The sequence below is a fragment of the Eublepharis macularius genome, chromosome 5, assembly GCF_028583425.1.
Source record: "Eublepharis macularius isolate TG4126 chromosome 5, MPM_Emac_v1.0, whole genome shotgun sequence".
Lineage (NCBI taxonomy): Eukaryota > Metazoa > Chordata > Lepidosauria > Squamata > Eublepharidae > Eublepharis > Eublepharis macularius.
In genome coordinates this window covers 81,565,635-81,588,299 of record NC_072794.1, presented here as the reverse complement: position 1 = coordinate 81,588,299, position 22,665 = coordinate 81,565,635, and positions in this window count along the sequence as shown.

Below are 22,665 nucleotides of genomic sequence, written 5' to 3'. Positions count from 1 at the left end.
TCCCCATGCTCTTCGTCCTTATTGCTCTGACAATGTTCCTGGTTTTAGCCATGGAGCCTCCCAAGGCCCCTCTCCAGATTCTCTGGTTCTCTGTCCACTTCCTCAGCATAATTCTCCCTCTCAGATACCATCCTTGCATTATCATTCATTCTCTTTCTCTCCCTCATTTAGCCTTCCTTCTGTCCTGCTCTTCAGAGACATGCACACATCCATGCAACTATCTCATGGATTAGCCGTGAGTGAGACTAATTGTGGGCATCTTTATTAGCAAATATTTAGTAATCATTAAATTAAGATTTACCAAACCAAATGTCTGAAGTATCAGCATATTGGCTATTTTTTAACAGAATGTAGCAGGAAGAAGCCATTTACAAGGGGAAAACTGGCCCAGGGAAAGAAGGCGTTTTTAATAATTTCAAATCACCACATTTTCTTACTAAATATTGCCTCCGGTAACTGCTTTTACACCTATTGGGGAAAATATATAAGTACTCCAGCTGGGCTAAAAATAGTATGAAGGGTGATATTCAACCTGAAAATGGCCTGAGAAGAAAGAAATCCTTGCAGCAGATTGCCCCAGCCATCTTGGACTCCCTGTTAAAACTGCAGTGCAGTTTCTTCATTTTGTAAAAAATAACTATTAAGAAAAATGTGTGGAGGAGCAGTCATGTTAATCTGAGGGAAAGGATCACATGTAGATTCACTTGGAGTGTCACACCAACCTAAATCAGTAAACCTCAACATCTGCTTAGATTGTATGTATAGGGAACTGTGGGTCAGGAGCAATATTTTAATTCTATATATTAGATCTTCTCCTAAATGGTGCCTCTGCAGCATTTAAACAGTTCATTGTACAGCTGAATACTTTGTTTAAATGGTTTGCATCCCCACTGGATAATCTCTTATCTGAGCTCCATTATATCAATAACAGTAAGAAATTATTGATTTTTTTCTAAAGCCATTAGGTTCAATTAGCTTTACAATTCAGATGGAAAAAGATGGCAAATTACCTACATTGGATGATAAAAAGTAAGGGGGGAAAGCACCATAATTTGTGAAGGATGGGAATAAAGGTAAAACAAATAAACACATATTAACATAATGCTTCCAATCAACATCATCCAGCATTTAAAACTAGCATCATTATGCTTAGTGGACTGTGCAGCAATAGGGAATTGTGATGTTGTTTACCCATTTAATGCTAAGAATATATTAAAGTAGGATAAATAATATGCAATGAGAGAATAAACAGAAGAAAGAGAGAGAAATGCACAAAATATGATGAAGGTTCAGATGAAATGAGTCATTCTCTCATTTATATGTGTATGTTCATGTTCTATAGTATATTTGCTGTCTGATTAACGTGAACAGAAATGGGCTTTCTTTTACTACTGTTTGGCCTAAAATAGTAAACCTGGTGGGAGTCAGGACCCCTAACAAAAGAGCAATAATATTCTTTAATGGCATAGATGTTTCCTCAATGGGATTGGTTTGGCAGGAAATAGTCTCCTAATAGCTGTTTTGTTCAAGGACCTAGCAAAGCATCAAGGAAGTCACCCTTTAGCAGAAGGGAGACGGAGGATGCTGAAACATTAGTTTGGAAGAGACAGAGAGAAAGTGAGAATGCGGCCCTTCCCAGCAGCCGTGCAGCGACAGATGCTGGGGGACAAAGTTTGCCTCTTCGGAAGGAGGATGAGACAGGCAGCTGTCCCGGGCATCCGGGCTTCTAGCCAGGGGGTGGAGACAAGCACCGTAGAAGGCGTCTCCACACCCGAGGCTGCAGTTGCTCCGTGCAATCGGTCGGAGCAGGATGCTTTCTCCTGCTCGTGTCCTGATGCATGGAGAAATGGTCAGGTGTGAGAAGGGCAGTAGTGGTTGTGCCCTCCTTGTGAGGAGCAGAGGCTCATCTCTGGCCGGCTTGCACAAGGGCAGCGGTGGTTGTGCCCTCCTCGTGAGGAGCGGAGGCTCGTCTCTGGCCAGCTCCTCACCTGATTCGTGGCCCTGAGTTGCAGCAGTGGCAGCGGCAGTGCGATTTTGTGGGGTCTGATTTAGCCAGCAGCAGCCGCAGTGCTTAGAAGCCGGGTCAGAGCATCCCTGGCCCAGGCCTCATCGGCAGTGGTGCTACATAGCCCAGCAGGATCTCCAGGCTAAAAGCCCTTCTGGGGGCAACAGTTTGGGCTCTGTAACAGGGGGATAGTGTGTTGTGGGAGGGAGGCGCTCCCTCCAGGCTACAGGCCCTTCTAGGCCCTTCTTTCTAGGCTACAGGCCCTTCTTTGGGGGCAATGGATTGTGCCCTGTGGTGAGGGGTCAGTACATTGTGAGAGAGGGGGGAAAACGCTCAGCAAGGCTAAGTTCCATTTGAGCTTGCCAGGTGACTGATTCTCCCTCAGGACCATTAGGGTGGGCTGTGCCTAACATTAGGCCCAGGCTGTTTAGGCCATCTAGCGTGCGACATTGGATTGTAGCTGCCATTTTGTGAGGGAGCTATTTTGTCAGAGGTGGCTATTTTATGTTAGGCAGCTCCATTTTATGTTAGGCTGCTAGGCAAGGTGGGGAGGTACGGCCCATAAAGTGGGCCTAGCAATTTGAATTTGCTTGCATAGTGAGGTAGGGGCAGTGAGTCCATATTTGAGCCAGCATTTCTGGCACGGGGTGATAGTCCAGGAGTATATTTCTTTAAAATAATAATGATAGTAGTAATAATAATAAAAATAAACAAAAAGGGAAAGAAAGAAAGGTAAATTAAAGTAACTTGAATATGGCCTCCAGAAAGGGCAAGGGCCCATCTAGAGGCAAGCAGCCTGCCAGGAGGCAGCCTGCCAAGAGGACCACATCAGCACTTTCCTCTTCTGAGGATGCTGACGATACCAGTTTCAGCTTAGATATATTAAAGTGGCTTGAGGCTTTAGAGAAGGACAGGGCGGTTTGAGCCCCAGTAGGGAGTATGGGCAAGCATGCCAGGCCAGTTGGAGCTGCTTCAAAACTGGCTGTTTGAACGGAGATGCTGAAATGTCTTTCTGCCCTTGAATCAGGATCAGGTGTGGCAGTGATGGCGGCTAGTACCAGTTGTACAGCATGTGAATCGGAGGAGGAGGCTGTTTGGGAAATGGAACCTGAAGGGCAGTTGGAAGGGTGTCCAGTTGCTGTGGCTGTGGAACCCAGCATGGCTGAGGGTAAGTTGGCTTTGCCAGAGCAGGCGTATCCCTGGCCAGGGGGACCCTGGGGTCAGGCTGCTGCCTCCAGGTCTCTTGGGTTCTCGACATCTTCATATCCATTTTACACCTCTTCATGGCAAACACCAGGTTTGGCTGGGTGGCCCGGTCAGATAGCTGGTACTTTAGGGCCCCTGCCAGCATCTGGGAGCCATCTGCCAGCATGGGGCTCAGTTGATACCCAGGCGCTTGGCCTCCCTTCCATGGGATGGCAATATGGCGCATGTCAGCCATGGGGCCTTGCATCTTTTGTGATGCCTACATATGGACAGGTGCCATACAAGGCACTACCCTTCGGCGATACAGCCCTGCCCCTTGGGGATCATCTTACACAAGCTACCAGGGATAAGATAGTCAAGGGGGAGTATGTAAACATCTTTTCCCTTCTCTTCAGGGAGCTGGAGAAGAAGGATAAAGATTATTTGGATGAGAGGGATAAAGAAAAGATTCGGAGGAGGAAGGTGGACTGCAATTGGCATAACTGGCTCCCGAGATTTTTGATATACGTGGGGGTTTTGGGTAGAGCCCAGCCTTTACAGGCAGTGTCTCTATTCCAATATTTGAATATCAATTGCAGTGGGTATACTGACTTCGTGGGTACTGCGTGGCTGCAGTATGATGAGGAGTTCAGGATGTGGGCGGCTCTCAACCCGCAGCTTCCCTGGGACCAGATTCACCAGCAGCTGTGGCTGCAGGTGATGTTCCCCGCGAATCCCAACTTGGGAGATAGGTCAGATAGTGGCCACCTGATTCACTTCCCTTTCTCAAGTTCAGTCACTCATGCATCTGAGGGGCAGCAGTTGCAGCCCTGCCTCCTCTTCTGGGACTTTACAGCAAAGGGGGCCTGTAATAGAAAAACTTGTAAGTACAGGCATAAGTGCCTATCTTGTTCTGGCCCTTATGCTTATGCTGCCTGCCCTGGATCCAAGCAGGGAGGGGGCAGCAGACAGTCAGGGGGTGGAGGAGGCCAGCAGACAGCTGGGAAAGTAACCCAGCCCAGTGAAGTGGCTAATAGTTGAGCTCTTGTTTAAAATTTAGCTGGAGTAGCAGGCTGTGAGTACCTGTGCAAGCATTATCTCTTGCTTGTTATTCCTATTGAGTGTTAGGTTTCGGTTTCAAGTTCAACAGTAATGGTTGTTGGGGGTTTTCCGGGCTGTATTGCCGTGGTCTTGGCATTGTAGTTCCTGACGTTTCGCCAGCAGCTGTGGCTGGCATCTTCAGAGGTGTAGCACCAAAAGACAGAGATCTCTCAGTGTCACAGTGTGGAAAAGATGTAGGTCATTTGTATCTACTCAGGAGGGGTGGGGTTGAGCTGAGTCATTCTGTAAGAGTTTCCCAGGGTGTGGAATGCTAATGGCGGGAGGCTTCACTGTAACCTGAGGAGGTTCTTTTGCATATGGATTGGTGCTTGACGTGCCAATCTTCTCTGCAGGGCTATTGTCGGGTGTGGAGTGTTTTGTTGGCCTGGTGTTTTTCAGAACTGGAGCCCATGCTCTGTTCATTCTTAAGGTTTCTTCTTTCCTGTTGAAGTTTTGCTTATGCTTGTGAATTTCAATGGCTTCCCTGTGCAGTCTGACAAAGTAGTTGGAAGTGTTGTCCAGTATTTTGGTGTCCTGGAATAAGATACTGTGCCCTGTTTGAGTTAGGCTATGTTCAGCCACTGCTGATTTTTCAGGCTGTCCAAGTCTGCAGTGTCTTTCATGTTCTTTTATTCTTGTCTGGATGCTACGCTTTGTGGTCCCGATGTAAACTTGTCCACAGCTGCAGGGTATACGGTATACTCCTGCAGAGGTGAGGGGGTCTCTGCTGTCTTTTGCTGATCGTAGCATCTGTTGTATTTTTTGGGTGGGTCTGAATACTGCTTGAAGGTTATGCTTTTCCATAAGCTTTCCCATCTGATCAGTAATTCCTTTGATATATGGCAAAAACACTTTTCCTGTAGGTGACTGTTTTTCCTTGGTTGTTTGATTCATCCTGGGTTTGATTGCTCTTCGGATTTCATTTCTGGAGTAGCCATTTGCCTGAAGTGCGTGGTTTAGATGATTAATTTCCTCATTGAGAAAGCGCGGCTCACATATCCGTCTTGCACGATCCACTAATGTTTTCATTATGCCTCTTTTCTGTCGGGGGTGGTGATTGGAGTTTTTGTGTAAGTACCGATCAGTGTGAGTCGGTTTCCTGTAGACCTTGTGACCTAACTGAAAGTTTGCTTTGCGGATGACCAAGGTATCCAGGAATGAGAGTTTTCCCTCACTTTCTTTCTCCATTGTGAATTGTATGTTCAGGTGGATGTTGTTGAGATGATTCAAAAACTCCCTCAATTCTTCCTCCCCATGGCTCCAAATGATGAATGTATCATCCACAAACCGGAACCATACACTGGGTTTGTGGGGTGCTGATTCTAGAGCTGTTTTTTCAAAATGTTCCATGTAGAAGTTTGCTATAACTGGGCTGAGTGGGCTCCCCATGGCCACCCCATCCATCTGTTCATAGAATTCGTTGTCCCATTGGAAGTAACTGGTTGTCAGACAATGATGGAATAAGGCTGTTACATCCTCTGGGAAAATCTGATTAATCAGTGCAATAGTGTCTTTTACTGGAACCTTGGTAAACAGGGATACAACATCAAAACTGACAAGTATGTCTTGTGGATTGAGTTTCAGAGAACTGATTTTGTTGATGAAATCTGCTGAATCTTTGATGTAAGACGATGATGTAAGAACCAGTGTATGGTTCCGGTTTGTGGATGATACATTCATCATTTGGAGCCATGGGGAGGAAGAATTGAGGGAGTTTTTGAATCATCTCAACAACATCCACCTGAACATACAATTCACAATGGAGAAAGAAAGTGAGGGAAAACTCTCATTCCTGGATACCTTGGTCATCCGCAAAGCAAACTTTCAGTTAGGTCACAAGGTCTACAGGAAACCGACTCACACTGATCGGTACTTACACAAAAACTCCAATCACCACCCCCGACAGAAAAGAGGCATAATGAAAACATTAGTGGATCGTGCAAGACGGATATGTGAGCCGCGCTTTCTCAATGAGGAAATTAATCATCTAAACCACGCACTTCAGGCAAATGGCTACTCCAGAAATGAAATCCGAAGAGCAATCAAACCCAGGATGAATCAAACAACCAAGGAAAAACAGTCACCTACAGGAAAAGTGTTTTTGCCATATATCAAAGGAATTACTGATCAGATGGGAAAGCTTATGGAAAAGCATAACCTTCAAGCAGTATTCAGACCCACCCAAAAAATACAACAGATGCTACGATCAGCAAAAGACAGCAGAGACCCCCTCACCTCTGCAGGAGTATACCGTATACCCTGCAGCTGTGGACAAGTTTACATCGGGACCACAAAGCGTAGCATCCAGACAAGAATAAAAGAACATGAAAGACACTGCAGACTTGGACAGCCTGAAAAATCAGCAGTGGCTGAACATAGCCTAACTCAAACAGGGCACAGTATCTTATTCCAGGACACCAAAATACTGGACAACACTTCCAACTACTTTGTCAGACTGCACAGGGAAGCCATTGAAATTCACAAGCATAAGCAAAACTTCAACAGGAAAGAAGAAACCTTAAGAATGAACAGAGCATGGGCTCCAGTTCTGAAAAACACCAGGCCAACAAAACACTCCACACCCGACAATAGCCCTGCAGAGAAGATTGGCACGTCAAGCACCAATCCATATGCAAAAGAACCTCCTCAGGTTACAGTGAAGCCTCCCGCCATTAGCATTCCACACCCTGGGAAACTCTTACAGAATGACTCAGCTCAACCCCACCCCTCCTGAGTAGATACAAATGACCTACATCTTTTCCACACTGTGACACTGAGAGATCTCTGTCTTTTGGTGCTACACCTCTGAAGATGCCAGCCACAGCTGCTGGCGAAACGTCAGGAACTACAATGCCAAGACCACGGCAATACAGCCCGGAAAACCCCCAACAACCATCGTTCTCCGGCCGTGAAAGCCTTCGACAATACATTCAACAGTAATAATAAAAATAAATAAATATTTAAGGGGGGCATCCCCCTGCTGTTCTTTGCCTATCATACTAATTGAGTTCTCCTAGGTTTGGCGGTTCGTCATGGCAATTACAGATCCAAGGGGAGTTCAGCAGGGCATTTGATCAGCCCACCTTGTCAGCGTGATGGCATCTTCCACCTTGGGCTGGGTAAATGGGCCGCGGTCATTGATGTTTCTGTTTGGGGGAAGGAATGGTCTTCCCTTGCCTGGTTTGCGGGAAGGAAGGGTCCTCCCCTGCATATGTTAATGGAGATGGAAGGGTTCTCCCTGATGGTGCGGTTTGCGTGAGGAATCGTCCTCTTCTGTATACGTTACTTGGGGGAGGAATGGTTTTCCCCCGCACAAGGTTATGGGAAGGAATGCTCCTTCCTCACAACTGGTCTGTAAGGGAGGCGGGTCATCACTCGCATCTCCCCCATATGGTCATGTAGTTTGCATTGATTAGGGGCCAGGGGCCCCAACTTTGCTAGCCTTGTATGAAGACAAGGGGTCCAATTTGCTGCTCCTGTCTGATGAGGGCTACTCATCCTCCCTAGCACTTTGTGGTGACTCACTTGGGTGCTTATGACCGGGATTGGTGCTAGGCAGGGCCCTGGGATTACTGCTAGTCTGGGCCCTGTATTACAGGTGAGTGCCAATCCTAAATAGGTTGACACTAGTGGGCCGACTTTGCCACCCTCTACTGGGGGGTGACAGAGTTCACCCGTCAGTTGCTAGCTGCAACATCTTCTGAGATGACCTGCGGCAAGGGCTCAGGCTGGCACTAGGCCACCTGTTGGGCACGTGGGCCTAAGCAGATGCTTGGCCTTTTGCGTTGGCAGGAGAAAGTGGGGAAATAGGGAGCAGTCCAGTGAGCTCCCCCTTGGCAATTCTCCATCAGTGGGGAAATGGGATCTATCAGGACTGATGGTATGCTTCATGGCTACCACTACCTGTGCAGACCGCCTTCAGGGAACCCCAGGTGCAAGTCCTTCCCTCATGCTTAATGACTGAGGCTTTAGGAGCTTGATGGGGGGAACTCTTTGCCTGGCTGGCCAGGTCTAGGCCTTTCCAGGAATGGCTCAAGCCCAGGGCAGTGGGGCTTGCCCAAGGCGAGGTCCCAGAGTGACCCCGTGGCTTGACCTGTACCGCCAGTTTGCCTTTGCCGCAGTTTAGAGTTGATGTTGTATTTAATAAAGCGGCCCTTAGTCCCAAAGCCTTGTGTCTGTCTCGTTCTTCCAATGGGGGGGGGGAGCAATGTGGCCCTTCCCAGCAGCTGTGCAGCGGCATATGCGGGGGACGAAGTTTGCCTCCTCAGAAGGAGGACGAGAGAGGCAGCCGTCCTGAGCATCCAGGCTTCTAGCCAGGGAGTGGAGACAAACACTGTAGTTGGCATCTCCGCCCCCGAGACTGCAGTTGCTCCATGCAAGTAGTCCACCCTCCTCACCCTGTTTCAGTGCAGGACTAGTCAGCTGCTGTTTTTGAGCCAGGTAGGATTTTTTCCCCATTCTCCTGAATTGGCATTGAGGGGAAGGGTTTTTTCACCTACCTTGTACTGTAACAGGTGATTGAGGCATTTTGTCATGTGGTGCCTAGTAGGTTTCCCATGGTAGGAGAAAGTGGGGAAATAGGGAACGGGCCAGTGAGCACCCCCTTGACAATTCCCCATCAGTAGGGAAATGGAGTCTGTCAGGACGGATGGTATGCTTCATGGCTACCACTACCTGTGCAGACCGCCTTCGGGGAACCCCAAGTGCAAGTCCTTCCCTCATGCTGTACGGCTGAGGCTTTAGGAGCTTGATGGGGGGAACCCTTTGCCTGGCTGGCTGGGTCTAGGCCATTCGAAGAATGGCTGAAGTCCAGGGCAGTGGGGCTTGCCCAGAAAGGTTAAGGCGGAAGTCCCAGAGTGACCCCATGGCTTGACCTGTACCACCAGTTTGCCTTTGCCGCAGTTTAGAGTTGATGTTGTATTTAATAAAGCGGCCCTTAGTTCCAAAGCCTTGTGTCTGTCTCGTTCATCTGACGGGGGGAGGGGGATGAGTTATATTTTTTGCAAAAAAGTGAAACATTTTGAAATGTGAGCATACTCTCTCTCCTTTCCCTCTTTCTCTCTGGGGATCTGACATGGGATTGTGGTTTTTTGCCCTGTAGGAGTGCCTCTTTGACTCTCCCTGTGCTGTATTTGTACATTTATAAAAGGAAAGTTTCAGTTGATTTCCTTTGTTGGTGGTTAAGGTGTACTGCTGAGAAAACACCACCCATGGCTTACAGGCAGGGTCCTTGGGCTTTTGGCAACCTCTATAAACAGGGCTTCCCACCTGATCCTCAGGCAGGATTCAGGAAAGCCCCTTGGAACAATACACTTCTATGAATTATTAAACTCAACTGTTCCCAAAACAAACAAAGAAAACAACAAACAGCTGTCATCCCACCAGGCTTGCTCTGCTCAAATCAATAATGGAACATTCAGGCTATCCTGGAAGAGGCCTTTTTGAGATTCTCTTGAGGTAATGCCTAAACTACAGAAACAGATAGCAATGGGTGGGAAGACTGCTCTACCGTGGAACTATCAAGGACAAAAATTCAGCATTGGATGGGCAGAGTTAGCATCAAAAATTTTTTTAGCCTAGCTGTAATGTTTGCAATGCACATGCACTCTGTTCTTTTCAAGGGGAGGTTGGGGAAACAAGGCTCTGGGACAGTTATTTTAGCTCTTAACCAAAATCCACATCAACCGTTAGTCCCTTTCCCTCTATTAATCCACCAAGTTTTTCATCCAGTACACTAAACACATGCACAACAACAGACCCTGAAGAAGGTGAATGTTGACAGGTGCACTCTATAGCAGGAAACTGGCTGGCAGTGGTAGGGGGAGTCAGCAGCATTAAAAAGAATCCTGCTTCATGGTAACTTTTTTTCCCCTAAGTGATGATAGTGCCAATAAATTATTACCTTTGTATCCTTCTGTTGCTGCCATGTTTACTTGTGCTTTGCAGTTTCATTCTCAAGATGAGGGGCACATCCTTCCTTTTGATGCTCAGTGTTCCACTTCAAAACAGGGTGGTCTCACATTAATCGTTGCCAATCTCCATTGTCCAAGTGCAGGCAGGCAGCATGATTATCTCCCCCCCCCTTAATAGACCTGAGTTTTACCATAAGTTTTCCTTTTACTGTGGACAGTCAGGATTGTTTTTGAATGGGCAGAGGAGGCAAATGGCTCACAGGGTGTGTGACTTAAGCTTGATGTGGAGAATTTGTTTTTAAATAATATTTTGCTGGCTGGATGGGAAGCAACCCTAAACAGGTCTACTCAGATGTCAGTCTCATGTTATTCAATAGTGCTTACTTCCAGGGACACGACTTTAGAATTGCAGCCTATGATTGATGTCTTCCAGGGCTTTTATCAAGTTCAACTGAACAGACCACTTGCACCCCCCAGTGGCACTTTTCATTACAGTGACTGATTTTCCAAGTGCCCTGATGGGGGCCAGGGAGACACACCAGTGCCCGTGTAGCACCTCAAAAAACAAACAAAATAACCCAAGATGCACATTCCCCCTTCCAAACATTTCCAAAGCCAATAGGCAGGGAAGAGTCTTCCCTTGCAAGGACCTGACCTGTAGGGAGACAGTGCTATTTCCCGAGTACCACTGGGGAAAAAAAGATGCACACATGCATTGCGTACATTCCCCCTTCCCACCAACAGAGATAATTAATAATGTAAGGGCTCTCTCTCCTTGGGATCTTATTGGTGAATGCTGTAAGGAAAACAAGCTTCTGCCATGCTGGCCCAGCACCTGTCTGCCTGCTGCCACTGATACAAAGTAAGAACCGAAAGGAAACTCAGAGTTTTTAGTGGGAGGTATGGTTATAATTTGGTTTCCTGAATTTGGTTCACTATTCTGGAAGCTGCTTTAATGAAACAAACCAGCAATTTCCATGTGTATATCCAGCTCTTTTGTTGCATTTTGCACACCTCTTTTGATTATTAGAAAAGTCGAAAAAGAGTTTGTGTCACAGCCACTGAAATGGAGTATGTGAAGAGTACTCAAGAGTTAAGGTACATCCATATATAGCCCAAGATACACAAGACATGTAAGTCAAAAGGTTTTTTTACATCTTATAATCAAAACTCAGAACAGGAAGTTTACAAATAAGGCAAACTATTGACAGTATATAAAGCAAACTCACACAGTATATTCTCCTTTACACACTTGAATCAGTCCTTTAAAGATTTCTAGTAGCAGTTAGTTACATGTGTGAGAGAGGGAGTGATTGTATGTGTGAAATGTATATGTGAATGAAGAGAGAGAAGCTGTTGTTTTGTGTTTCTACCAGAGCAATCTGGTAAAATGTACCATGCTACCCTCTGCTGGGATAATCTGTGAAAGTATAACAACAGCTCCTAGGCTAAGTACATCTATCCATTACTGCTAATGAAACAATGCTTATGCACTCTTATTGGAACTAAGTCCCTGTAAAATTCTGCACAGCTATGACCAGTGTGCCTACTGTATGAACAACCCACCTTTTATGTGCTATAGTCAAGAAACACAAGATGGGAAGCAGCACTCTGGAGCTTGGGGAGACGAAAAAGACAAGCAGAAGGGATTCACAAGGGATGAGAAAAAACAGGACAGGCCAACCCTTTTGTCTCCCCAGTAGAACACCCTGACTTACTCAGAGAGGGGGACCTTCCTGTATAGGACAGACCCTCTCCTTTCCAGGACATTTATTAGTAGCCCTTGGACCTTGCTCTATTAAGTTAGAACTTGGAATCTGAAAAAAGCAGTGACAGCAATGGCTGTTCGGGTTCAGTTATTTTTGTTACATTTCCCCCCAGATTCTTTAATAGCTATTAAGCTTCATGTTGCTATTACACTGGATTAATTTTTACATTGCTTTCCACTTCTCCTGTGACTGATTTTTCTCCCAACTAAATGGGATGAAATGAATCCCTTATGCAAGGAAATCTCCTTGCCAAATTTCAAGAAATGTGATTGGGGGAATGTTGCACACAAAAAGTGCCAGAGATGAAGCTATGCAGCACAAACAAAAAGTGTCATTCACCTCTCTGCTCAGTCTCTCTTTCCCATCTCTGCCCTTCCCCTTCCCCTTGCCACCCTTATGGGAAAATAAGTATATCTGTAGCCATCACAGCACCACCAAAGACAACATTTAGATGTGACTCAGTTCTTTACTGGAAATTGTAGGTATTTCATTCCGTTATTCTTCTGAGGTTAATAAATAGGGTGCATTTTGATTAGTTATGTTCCAAATGCAATTCCTAGTGGCTACATGAGTGATGCGGTAGATTAGAGCTTTTAGGTCATACCAGACGGTACCTTCTGAGGCATGTTTAGTCTGGCTTCTCTGACATCTTATTAAACTCAGTGAGACTTCTGAGCAAGCATTCAAAGGACCAGACTGCAAAATTTCTAATTAAGCAATGGATATAATCAACTATAATTCATTCACTAACACAAACGTATGCCCTTGTTGGCTGTTAAAAAATGCGGAAGGAGTGAAGGGTTCCTGAGAGCTGAGGCAAAACCAACCATATGTTAGAGAACTGGTTTTTATTCTTCAGTAATGCAAGATATTATTTCTACTGCTGTAGCGAAAGCCTTTCCTTGGGGTCAAATGCCCAGTGGCTTCTGTCTAAGTCACATGAATGGAGACCTACACTTAGTTGATGATGAAATAATAAACTTATATCCAGCATGCAGCACTTCAAACTGTCAATGGGATTCACTTGATTCAATGCTCTCCCTCTCCCTCTCCCTCTCCCTCCCTCCCTCCCTCCCTCTCTCTCTCTCTCTCTCTCTCTCTCTCTCACACACACACAGAGAGAGAGAGAGAGAGAGAGAGAGATCCCTGCGTGCATAGAGAGACAGACAGACAGAGAAGAGAGAGAGAGAGAGAGAGAGAGAGAGAGAGAGAGAGAGAGAGAGATCCCTGCACATAAAACAAGCATGTCTGAGAGAAGGCTAGTTTTCAAGGCAGATTGCATGTTTTTATATGCAGAAGCATTCAGTCTGTGAGCTAGGGGTGTGCAACTCAAAAATTATAGTCTTAATTCTATATCAGAATGGTGTGAAGGGCTTGATTATCATTTCATTAAATAACAGGAGAATTGTTATCATTAAGTCATATGGGGGAAAATCTCTTTTTTGATAAATATTGGACAAATACTCCCAATTTCATGAAACCAGTAGTTATGTTGTACTTTCACAATGGATATATCTGATCCAATACTGTAAATATTGAGCATTTTATCCGGTTGGCAATAACCAATTGCACACTCTTACTGTGAGATGTTACTTTCAATCTGCCAGATGTGCTCATCTTCTCTTTTTTTTTTTTGAAAATTTTTTTATTGGGTTAGGATCAATTATTTTCACATTACAATCAATTCTCCCATTTCCCAATTTCTAACCCCCTCCCTTTCCCCCCCTTTTTGTTGACTTCCAACAGTTTTCCAACCCTTTGTCCCTTTTCCCTTACTCCTTTTATATTCCTCTATCTAACAAATATATATTCTCCCTTTATTCTAAGCAATAATTCTTTAACTATTTTTGATACTCTGTACCCTAACTTTGAGTCCCTTTTTCCATGTTGGATAAACAATTTATCCCATTTTTCATAATTTCAAATATTTCTATAGATCATAAACCATATAAACCATACATTCATATAAGTCAACCAATTTAACTTATGCTCTATGTGTTACTCATTCTACATATCTTCTTCTTTCTGCTTTAGTTATATTTAATTACATTACTGTTTTTGTTCCCCTTCAATTATAAATCTATATAACTATCATCATATAATATCAATCAATTTGACTCATATATATCTTCAGATAAACTTATTCAGTTTGGTACATTATACAAATTTTACCAAAAATAATGTTAATTAGTCAGTCCTTATAATTAATCCTTATGGTTAATTATTTTCTATCAATATTCTATATATTATTCTACATATAATAATCTAATGACATAACTGCTTAGAAATTTTCATTTACCTCTTCTCCCCCCCGGTAAAGTCACCCCCCTCTGCATTTTATTGTATTTCAATAGTTCTCAAACTGCCACAGTTCTCCTCCCACCTCCCATTTCTTCACCAAATATTGTTTCAGCTTCTCCCAGTCTGTGTTGAACTGTCCTGGGTCAAGGTTTCTCAATTTTCTTGTCATTTTGTCCATTTCCGCCATATACAGCAATTTGTAAATCCAGTCTTCGATAGTTGGCACTTCTTGTACTTTCCATTTTTGCGCATACAAAAGTCTAGCTGCTGCTGTCATGTAAAATAACAGTGTCCTGTGTTGAGCTGGAATGTCCTCCATTCCCAAGTTCAGTAGCAGGAGTTCTGGGTTCTTATTAATTTGAAATTGTAAAATCTCACTTATTACTCTTATTATTTCCCCCCAGTACTGCCTAGCTACCTCACACGTCCACCACATATGATACAGGGAACCCTCATGTTTTTTACATTTCCAGCATTTGTTAGAGGTGTTCAAATTCCCTAGCGCAATCTTCTTTGGTCTCATGTACCAACGATAAATCATTTTGTAAATGTTCTCTTTAATATTAGTACACGTCGTAGTCTTCATTGTAGTCTTCCACAAGTATTCCCATGCCTCCATTGTTATTTCTTTATTGAAATTTATGGCCCACTTCACCATTTGTACTTTAACTGTTTCATCTTCAGTATACCATTTCAACAGTACTTGGTATACCTTAGAAATTTCCTTCTTGTCATCTTTTAAAAGTGTCTGCTCTAGTTCCGAATTCTCTGTTCTTATGCCTCCCTTTGCAGAGTCCGAATTGTAGAGATCTCTGATCTGTCTGTACTGAAACCAGTCATAATTTGGTGATAACTCGTCCTGTGTCTTTATTTTAAGTTTAAAAGATTCTATTCGGGTTATCTCCTTGTAAGTTAAACACTGTTGCTCAGCATCGACAGCTCTCGGATCTATTACCTCATATGGAACCACCCACAGGGGGGTTCCTTCTTGTAAATAGTCTCTGTACTTCCTCCAGGTTGCATATAGGCTTCTCCGTATATAATGATGTAAGAACATCGAATTCACTTTTACTTTATCATACCATAGATATGCATGCCATCCAAATATTTTTTTGTATCCCTCTAGGGCCAATAATTTCTTATTCTTCAGCGTCATCCAATCTTTCAACCACACTAGGCAGATTGCGTCGTAGTAAAGTCTTAGATTGGGCAGTTGCATTCCGCCTCTTTCTTTTGCATCTTGTAAAACTTTCATTTTCACTCGAGGCTTCTTGCCTGCCCAGACAAAATCTGATATTTTCCTCTGCCATTTTTCGAACTGCTTAGAGTCCCGAATAATTGGTATTGTCTGTAGCAAAAACATTACTCTTGGTAACACATTCATCTTAACTGCTGCAATCCTTCCCAACCATGACAAATTCAATCTATTCCATTTAACCAGATCTCGCTCTATCTGAGTCCATAATTTTTCATAGTTATTTTTGAATAGATCTATGTTCTTAGCCGTCAGTTCAATTCCCAAATATTTCACCTTACTTGTTACTTCGCAATCTGTTATTTCCATTAGCAATTGTTGTTTTTGCTTAGTCATATTTTTACATAATATCTTTGACTTCTTTTTATTAATATAAAAACCTGCTAAATCTCCAAACTCCTTGATCTTGTCTATCACTTTTGGCATATTCTCCATTGGGTCCTCTACAATTAACATTATATCGTCCGCAAATGCTCTGACCTTGTAAGAAAAGTCCTTTATTTTTATTCCCCGAATTTCTTCGTCTTGTCGTATTTGTATCATCAGGATCTCCAATACCAAAATGAATAACAGCGGAGACAACGGGCAACCTTGTCTTGTTCCTTTGCTTATAGTCAGTTTCTTAGTCGTCTCGTCATTCACTACAATTGCTGCATTCTGGTCTCTGTAAATTTCCTTAATTGCTCTTATGAATCTTTCTCCCATTTGTAGCTTTTCCATAGTGGCAAACATAAAGTCCCAGTTTAAATTGTCAAACGCTTTTTCAGCATCAACAAAGAAGAAACCAAACTCTTTATCACAACGCTTGTCGTAGTATTCAATAGCGTTAATCACTGTCCTTAAATTGTCTCTAATTTGTCTATCTGGCAAAAAGCCTGCTTGTTCCTCCTCAATAACTTCCGAAAGCCATCCCTTCACTCTCTCCGCCAGTATCTTCGCAAAAATTTTATAGTCATTATTAAGTAACGATATAGGTCGGTAGTTTTTCACATTAGTCAGATCTTGACCCTCTTTAGGGATCAATGATATGTTAGCTTCGTTCCAAGTATCTGGAGTCCGTTGATCCTTTAAAACTCCATTGATCACCTCTTTTAGGAATGGTGCCAGTTCATTGGCCATTACCTTATAGAATTTAGCTGTAAGTCCATCTGGCCCTGGCGCCTTTCCCAAATTTGTTGACTGTATTGCCTTTCTTATTTCCTCATCCGTTACTTCATTATTCAATCTATCTCTCCAAGCTTCCGAAATTACTGGGAGTTTCATTTTATCCAAGTATGTCGCTATTAATTCTTTGTTCACCTCTTTCTTGTTGTACAATTTAGCATAAAATTTGTAGAAGGCTCTACTAATGGCTGTCTGTTCCAAATATGTTTTATTATCTTCACATATTTTATTTATAGTTTTCTTTTCCTTTCTTTTTTTCAGTTGCCATGCCAGGTATTTCCCAGGTTTATTTGCACCTTCAAACACTTTTTGATTCAGTCTTTTAAGATTCCACTCCAATTCTTTGTTATTCATTGCTGTCAGCTGTTCTTGAATTATTTTGATGTCCTGATAAATTTTCTTTTTCCCTGGTCTCTTCTTTAACTGTGTTTCTTTGACTTTTATTTTTTCCACAATCTCCTGTCTCTTCTCTTCTTTCTTTTTCCTGGCTCTACCATTTAAGTCCATTAGTATGCCCCTAATTACCGCCTTGTAGGTATCCCAAACCTTGTTGGTTGGTACTTCTTTATTCATGTTATATTGCATGAAGAATTTTGTCTCTCTTCTCAACATTTCCAAGTTCTCTCCCTCTTGTAACAAATCCTCATTTATTCTCCATCCTTTCCTTTTTCTCCTTCTCCCCAATTTCCACATGATTGGATTATGATCTGAGCCTACCATCGGCATTATTTCCACCTCCTTAGTCCATAACGCTAAGTCTTTTGAGGCCCAGATCATGTCGATTCTCGATAGTGTAGAAAGCCTTGCAGAAAAGAACGTAAATTGTCTACTTTTGGGGTTTTGTCTTCTCCATACATCTTCTAAAGTCTCCTGTTGTATCAATTCAAAAAAGAGCTTTGGTAACAGTCCTCTTTTCTTTTGTGCCGTTGATAATTTTTTGTCTAGTTCCAAATTTGTCACTCCATTGAAGTCTCCAGCAAGAATTATCTGGTCATATGAAAGTTCATCTAGTTGCCTCCTCAAATCCTCAAAGAAGCTTTCTTTTGCTCCGTTAGGTGCATAAACTCCGACTACCAGCACTCTCTTTAGATTCCATATACATTCCACTGCTATAAATCTGGCTTCCACATCTTTCATTACAAATTTTGGCTGCAGCTCCTCTTTTATATACAACACCACTCCTCTTTTTTTCTTATTAGAGGCTGCTGCAAAATCATTACCCAATTTTTTCAGTTTCAAATATTTTACATCTTGTTTTCTAATATGGGTCTCTTGCAAACATACAATATCACATTTTTGTTTTAATAGCCAGTGGAAAATACTTTTTCTCTTGTTTGGTGAATTTAGTCCATTTACATTCCAAGATAAAACTTTACATTCCATATTCATAGTCTTGTTGCTGGTAAGTCTTTTTCATTGTCCCTTAAGAATCACTCCATCTCTCGCTCAGATCTGATACGCTTTTTGGCCCCTCCAAATTCAAAGGACACACCTTCTGGTAATTCCCATCTATACCTGATTTTCATGTCCTTCAGAATCTGAATTAGTGCTTTGTATTTTTTCCGATCTAGTAACACCGATCTGGGTAGTTCCTTCATGATGATAATCGTCTTGCCATCAATCTCCAATGGATCTTGAAACTGTTTAGTCACAATCTTCTCTTTCATATTTCGAGTCGTGAACTGCACAATCACGTCTCTTGGTAATTTCCTCTGGGTCGCGATTCTTGAATTTACACGATATACCACATCAAGGATAGCCACAACTTCCTCCTCCTCCTTTCCCAGGTATTCAGCTAACACCTCAGTCATCTGTTCTTGCGCTGTCTTTCCTTCCACTTCCGGCAAGCCGCGAAATCTCAGCTGCTTCTCCATGTGTTTACTTTCCGCAACTGCCATTCTTCCCCTCATCAGTCTCATCTCTGTTTGTTGCGTGTCAGCTAAGTTCTCCACCGCACCTTCCACTACTTTGACTCTCTGCTGTGTCCCTTGCAATTCGTTTTGTATTATTTCCATACCTTTCTTCACTTCTGACAGCTCAGTTTTCACTGTCTGTTTAACCTCTTTAATCAGCTCCAGTTTCATGTCCTTAAGTTCTTTAATCACTTCTAAAAGTTTTTTATCCAGGTTTTCTATTGCCGATTGCCACTCTTTTTTCGACATCGTGGGGCTTGCTTTAGCTCGCTCCCACGAGTCCGCTCTCTTCCTTAACTCCGTGGCGTAAAATTTAATGTCTTTTAGATGTGCTCATCTTCTCAATGAGAACTAGGCTTTACAATTACTAGTAATGTAAGGGTTTCTTCTTACTACTTTTATGAAACAATATTTTAGTTGAAGTTCAAAATGGTATTAAATATTAAATCAGAGATAAGGGAAACAATAGGCTCTGTAAATAAATATGAGGATATTATACAAAACCACAACCTCCTTTTCAGTTAGATTTGTGATGCATTCACAAGGCTGTAGTTTTTAAAATCCACTGAAAGCATGGAGAGTTTTTAACATCTGTTTTCAATTACTATTCCCATGGGAAAATAATTTTACAGCTTTTAATTTATCTTCCAACACTCTACAAAAGCAAGCAAGAGCACAGGATATATGTATTTTACTTCTCCAGAGTTGCAAAGACTTCTGCAACTTTCTTTGTTTCTTATTTAAATTTCAACATAAGCAGCCTCCCCTCTTTCCCTCAGATTTCACATACAGTGCCCATAACCTGGATACCTGTGCAATGCTAGCTGAGCAATAAATACCATTAGAACATTTACAGTGTTTCAGGAAGAAATACTTATGCACATTGTGGAACTTTCAAAGCCTCAGTTTCCACTGAATATCATGCATAGCCTCAGTATCTCTCGTGAGGTATTCCGGATCATACAAGATTGGGAATGGTGAATTTCTCACTTGCAAGGAAGTGCATCTACTTTGGACTCCTTGTGATTATGTCATTTCAGTTCCCAACTGAATTCATACTATTGATTTCCTCTATAACAGTGATCAGACACAATGAGTGAACAAAACAACTGTCCAGCCAGACCCAAACATACAATCAAGCAGTATTGAAATGCCGGTGTTAATTTAATTTCCAGTGATCCAGCCATTAGATTGGCTTCTGAGGAGAGCAAATCTTTCTTCTCTAATGTCTTGTGCACAGAACATAAATATTAGTGGTTCATTTGAAGGGGAAGCCCTGTTACAGAAACCTTCTCCTGGAAGGATTGCACCCAGTACTTTATTGTTGTTGTTTTTTTAAAGATGTTAGTGCTCATATATAAAGTTGCACCAATTTCCATCAATTCCCTCCTAAGGACTTTGGAGAGTCATGGAAAAAGGTGTCAGTAGTTAGTAACAGTGAGCACTGTCATAAGAAAAACCCTGATTGCACCCATTGTAGGGGTGCCAAGTTCATAAGAGCTTCCATAGTAACACATGTATGAAAAAAGGAAACTGCCCTACAGAAAGGAGCTCTCCAGTTGAGATAAATTATAATCCAGGATAGGTGCTTCTCTTGAAGAGCCAAAGAAACTGTACAGCAGGATAAGAGCAGCATCAGGTTATATCACATGAATTTGCCATAAATATAAGTACTGTAAACAAACAAAAGTGGTAGCTGTAGCATGACCAGGAATTGATATCGGTCAAAAATGATGAAGGACCCAAGTTTAAGACAGTGACCAGCTTTTCACTTTTGATTTGTTAAGGCTCATTTTCATGAACGCATGAAAATGCCTTATACTGAGTCATACCATTGTTCAAGGTCTGACTGGAGGCAGTTTTCTAGGGCTTCAGGTCTTTCATATCACCTGTACCTGATCCTTTTAGCTGGACATGCTAGGGACTGAATCTGGGACTTTCTGTATGCCAAGCATATGATCTAGCACTGAGCTATGGCCCCACTCTTGGTGAAAAAAATTTTTAAAAATGGAAAACCAGCACTAGACAGGTTTGGCCTACTAGACAGGCTGGCCCACTAAGCCAGATAACAAGGCAATAAGGAAAAGCATTCAGTCTCATTGGAGACCATTTTAAATAGGGGATTTTACTCTGTGGATCAGATAATTTTCAAAATCTCAATCAAAGGCTTGCTATCTATCAACAGCTCCCATGTGAAGCACTTTTTATGAGTTATTCTGTGTGGTAATCATAATATTTAAAGATATGTTTTGCTTAAGACTGATAACTCCCCAAGACATATAAACAAAAGATCCAAATATAAATGTTATATTGGATTATAAAATCCAATGAACTTATTAATATTAACAGAATTTTAAGAAACTTATAAACTCTCTTCAGTGTCAATCTCTGTGCCCCCCCATCAATTCTTACTCCCCTACACCTTTTAATGGGACTGCCATAAATCTATTTACATACTTTATAAGCTACTCTTGTTTTGGGGATCTCTTCACTGTTTTTAATCCTCTTCCCTACACTGGTCACACTATTGATTTTTTCCTTAGCTGCAATTACTCATAATGGGAGGGTAACAAAGCATCCGTCCCAGGTTTCAAGCCCTCTGTGAGATATCACCTAAATTTTCACTATTGATTTAATTTCCAAGGAACATAGCCAATTTTAATTGGATAAACTGTTGCTTCCATAGGTGTTGGAGGAATATTTTCCATTTAATATTTTGAGAGAAATTGTGTGTAAGAATTGATTTCCAGATGTTAAGTTGTTCTCAGTGCCAATGCTAAATTTATTTCTGAAGGCAGCAAGTGTGAAATTCAAATGTGCAGTAGAAAAATACCTGACCAAGTGTTTTTCAGATTCAGCTTATTTTATGTTGGCATATCTTTCTACTTAAAATGCATGCATATGCTTGATATATTCCAATGGATTGTCACAATGTCAGTTCTCAAGCCACAGCTACTCCATGTTCTCCTGTTATAATCTGTAGTTATTTAGTTCTCTCCCTCCAGGCCCAGGTGCTGCCCAGGCTGCCTATATCCATGGGAACGAAGAATTCTTATCAGCCCGGCCGACCTTGATGTCCTCGCCTTCCCAGGCCTTCTAGACAGGACTAAAGGGGGAGGCTGGGAAGGGGTGTTTGAAGTGTTTTTACTTTCATTTTATGTGTCATTCTCAACAAAGCCTTGGTTCAGCTAAGGGCTTCAAGTCCTTAGATCATGGACCCCTGTATCCTGAGCATAATCTTCCAATAAACCTTTTGAAATCAAGATACCTTGTGCTTCTTGCAGAAGGGGGGAGACGAACTCTAGATAACTGGGATTCCATAGTCTGACATGGATATTCATTACACGTACAGGAATATTTTTTAAAAAATGAATCCCAGTGCATTAAAGAGATTCTTACAATGGTTGGCATTATTGGCACATCAAATCCTTTCCCATGCAATTAAGGACTCAAAGTTTTGAAAGGTTCCTAATAAAATGTGCAGAGCCTACAATACACATATACAATTGTATGTAAGTGTGATATGTGTGATATACCTCACTATATCTAATAGGAAACTGGCTGGGTCCTGTGCAGATAATAAATAGCACAATGAGAACACCCACAGAAAAGGCAGTGGATTTATCTATTTGGGGGACTTCCCAAGTATACGCACACATTAAAAAACAACTTTAGAAATTAACAACCCTCCCCCTTAAAACATACATTAAAAAGACCTGAAATGCTCCAGAAGAGATGGAATGTTCAGAACAGCTTCCAGTTAAAGGGGGTGGGTAGGGAAAGAAACCATTGTGCTGATTTTCCCACATCTATGATTCTTTGGAGGCCTCTGGCCTGTGATTGTATCGAGTACTAAAGTGTCTGGCAACTGTTATGATTATGATTATCTTTTTTTTTCCAAATCATTTTTATGATTATGATTATCAAAACAGCAAAAGCAGGGCTGAATCCACACTACCTCGGCGCGTCCCGGTGTTGCACTAAATGTTCACTAAACACCCAGAAGTATAGCGTCTTTCTAGCGCGATTCAGAAATCGCGCTTGAAAGACGCTATACTTC